The 4018-nt window shown below is 44.5% G+C and overlaps 1 protein-coding gene across 3 annotated transcripts in view; it reads left to right on the top strand.

Moving 5' to 3' along the window:
- The window catches only part of IL12RB2 (interleukin 12 receptor subunit beta 2), an 88888-nt gene that overhangs the window by 69554 nt on the left and 15316 nt on the right, over window positions 1–4018 (top strand). The gene's annotated exons all lie outside the window — the stretch shown is intronic.

Raw genomic sequence — 4018 nt, 5'->3', positions numbered from 1 at the left:
TTTTAGTAGAGATGGGGTTTCACCATATTGGCCAGGCTGGTCTTGAACTCCTGACCTCATGATCCGCCTGCCTCAGCCTCCTATAGTGCTGGGATTACAGATGTGAATCACGCATCTGGCGAGTCTGTTGATTCTTAAAGCTGCCTTTGTGGATGTTGAAGAAATGCCTTCCTTATTTTGTCATAAATCTGATGACTCTAAAGCCTGCATAGGGTATTTAAAAATAAGCTAAAAGGGGAGGGAGAGTGCAGATTCACAGTCCTATTTTATACTAGTTTAGGTTAAATTTCCATTTAATTCTGTAAGCATCCGTTGACGGATAACACATATTCCCTATCTTTGACAAGCTCACAGTCTATTAGGGAGATAGAAAAGTACAGAAAAGGAGGCCGGGTGCTGTGGTTCATGTCTGTAATCACAACACTTTGGGAGGCCGAGGTGGGCAGATCGTTTGAGCCCAATAGGTCGAGACCAGCCTGGGCAACATGGTGAAACCCCACCTCTAAAAAAAAAATATTTTAAAAAAATTAGCCAGGTGTGGTGGTGTGCACCTGCAGTCCCAGCTACTCAGGAGGCTGAGGTGGGAGGATCACTGAGCCAAGAGGCAGAGGTCCCTGTAAGCTGAAATCCCACCATTGCACTCCAGCCTGGGTGACAGAGCTAGACTCTAACTCAAAAAATTTAAAAAAGGGGGGAGGGGGAAGAAAAGTACACAAAAGGGATTAATGTCATAATCAAGGGCTGACAATTACCTATTGCATTTGGCAACCAGAAATCAATGGTGAATTCACAAGGGCACTTTCTAGAGAGTGGTAGGAGGTGGTAGGTTGAGGAGGAGGGAGAAACACTTCACAATAGCAAAGCAGGAAGGTGTTCTGTTTTCTTGGCCCCATCTTACTGCTGTCTCAGCACCACTGACCAGGTAGCAGTATTAAGGGCACATGTGGAGCACAGTAGGGAAAAAAAATGAAGGGCCTGCCTGGGCAGAAGAGGTAAGGTGTAGAGCCAGGGAGGGGCACGGGTATCTGCACTGCAGTGAGTCACATGGGTGGTTCTGTGCACAGCCACTCCTCTGGACGCTTGTCCATATTGCTGTGTGCACCAGCAGAGCCATGGCCAGCACACTGTTCTACTGGAGAATACATTATTAGACTTTGCTGCTACCTAGTAGCCTTTCCAACAATCTCTAAGCATCTTAAGGGAAGAAGCCATGGCAATTTGCTCACCATTGTCTCCTCATACCTAGAATACAGCCAGACACGTGGTAGGTGCTTCATAAAAACAAACAGCTGAATACCACTCTACCCTTTGTTAAATCCAGTGGAGACTGTTAGATAAAAATTTGTTTCCAATAGCAGTGTAGTTGTTTTGCCTAGTACCGCTTGACCTTCCTATCGACAGCCTTTCCAACGACTGGCAACTATCACAACTTCCTACACTGGTGCCTTTATCATTGAACCACCTTGAGTCTAAGTTTTCAGACTGCCAAGGATTGAATGGCCCCTTTTATCTGAGCCAGAGATCACAGCCCAGAGGGAGCAGGACCAGTATTTCATGCTTTACTTCTTGACTTCTTTCTCCTGTTACACAACTCAGCCTATTTTGCCAACCAAAATGCTGACATCATCATCCTCCTCACTGCCTCTTCCCCCACAGAGCTTCTATTTTTGTTCTTCTAATATGTGTGCATATGTATGTATATAAACTTTATTGGCCCAGCAAGCCATACAAATCCCTTCCCTTCTGTTCCAATGTCTCATTTCACTCCCGGAGTTAAGGATGCCCTCACACAGTTGGACCGTTGATTCCCTGACGCTTGCTGATGTTTTGCTGCAGCAAGAGGAACAGAAGGTCTCTCTAAAATTAATTTTTTAATCCCCTGCTTTAGGACTAGAGAAAGGGCTTTTTGAGCTCAATCATATAGCTTAAGACTATGCAAGCAATTTCACCAGGCTAGAGTATACCTGAGAAATTTCCACAAGGACTTTTCTCAACAGAATGTAAAATACAGAAACTGCTCTGAGAGTCATGGTGAATAAATTATCTGCATGGGCCTCAACCCCTCTGGGTGGAGTAGAGGTAATATTATAGGACTTCATCTTGCTGATTACCCATAGTAAGCAGGGATGGCATAATGGAAGGGGTCTCTTCCCCATTAGACAGTGGACTCTTTGAGGCAGATTCTATGCTTTTTGTATTGTCAGTGCCTTGTCCAGTGTAGGCACTCATAGTTATGACTGTTGAAATAACTTCAGCATGCAAGACATCCCTGACTTGCCCTGCAGTTTGTGAGGCAGTATATGTTGAGTATATGATGCTGAGTTCTAGTTTTCCTTTTCACCGGCATAGATGAGGTCATCTCAGTGAGCTAGCAGGTATGAAAGGAAAATAAAATCTCAAGACCCCAAACTCACTATGCCAAAAGGAAAGATAAGCTTGGGAACCGAGTCACGCAAAAACTTCCTTTCTTTTGTTACCAAACAGATAGCTGTAACTTCACATGCTTACTTTATGTCAAATGTAGATGTACTGAGCTCCAGAGGGATGCATAATTGGCCATTTCTCTACCCCTCCTTTCACATGTAAAATGTAGATTCACTGAGTGCTAATCAAAGCCTCACAAGACCACCTGCCTCACTGCCTATCTTCCCCACCCTATACCCAGTTTTTTCCTTTCCACTTTCCCCTCTCTTTCCTTTTTAAATATTGAAGTCCTCAGCACAAGTCACAGATCCAACTGTAATTTGTGTTTCTTTTCAACCTCAACCTCAGCTTTGGCAAAATGAACCTCAAAACCAGTTGAAACTTGGCAGGGTGCAGTGGCTCATGCCTATAATCCCAGCACGTTGGAAGGCCGAGGCAGGTGAATCACCTGAGGTCAGGAGTTCAAGACCAGCCTGGCCAACATGGTGAAACCCTGTCTCTACAAAAATACAAAAATCAGCTGGGTATGTTGGTGGGTGCCTGTAATCCCAGCTACTTAGGAGGCTGCTGCAGTAGAATCTCTTGAACCCAGGAAGCGGAGGTTGCAGTCAGCCAAGATTGTGCCACTGCACTCCAGTCTGGGCGACAGAGTAAGACTCTGTCTCAAAAAAAAAAAAAAGAAACTTGTCTCAGTATTTATTTTTTTCTGGTTGACACAGGCTACTTCTGCCAAAGTGCTGGCCTTGACTCTGCCATCTGCCCCAGGTTTTGAAAGGTCACTCCAAAATCCACACCCAGCAGGTCACTGGAAAAGTTTGACTATTTACTAAAGACTACCTATACTCATGTTTCTTAGATTAAAAAAATAGCATCAGTGCATTACTCAAAACACAAAATCTTCCCTACAGAGAAAAGGGCAGGGGTATTGAGAACATAAGGAACTGGTAATCTAGGTTTACAGCTGCCAAATAAATCTAATGTAAGTAGCATTGCTCTAGTTTTTAATGATTTTATGTCAAATTGAAGAATATCCTCATATTATATCCTATAAGCTCAGGGCCCAGAGCCTACAAATGGAAAAGTTCAAAATCAGAGTTTAAAAATATTAAGTGAATGTCTGTTTCATTAGTTGCTAAACTTTCCTTTCTTAAAAATTCCATAGGCTGGGTGTGGTGGCTCATGCCTGTAATCCCAGCACATTAGGAGGCCAAGGTGGGCATATCACTTGAGGCCAGGAGTTGGAGACCAGCCTGGCCAGCATGGCGAAATCCCATCTCCACTAAAAATACAAAAATTAGCCAGGCATGGTGGCACACACCTGTAGTCCCAGCTACGTGGGAGACTGAGGCAAGAGAATCGCTTGAACGCAGGAGGCAGAGGTTGCAGTGAGCAGAGATCAGGTCACTGCACTCCAGACTGGGCGATGGCGCAAGACTCCATCTCAAAAAAATACAAAATACAAACTTCTATAACCAACCAGAGGCAGTGACTCATGCCTGTAATCCCAGCATTTTGGGAAGCTGAGGCAGGCAGATCACTTGAGGCCAGGAGTTCAAGACCAGCCTGGGCAACATGGTGAAACCCCATTTCTACT

Source organism: Cebus imitator, unplaced genomic scaffold, assembly GCF_001604975.1.
Source record: "Cebus imitator isolate Cc_AM_T3 unplaced genomic scaffold, Cebus_imitator-1.0 Scaffold3, whole genome shotgun sequence".
Taxonomy (NCBI): Eukaryota; Metazoa; Chordata; class Mammalia; order Primates; family Cebidae; genus Cebus; species Cebus imitator.
The sequence above is the reverse complement of the archived record's forward strand: the minus strand, read 5'-3'. Positions and strand labels throughout refer to the sequence as shown.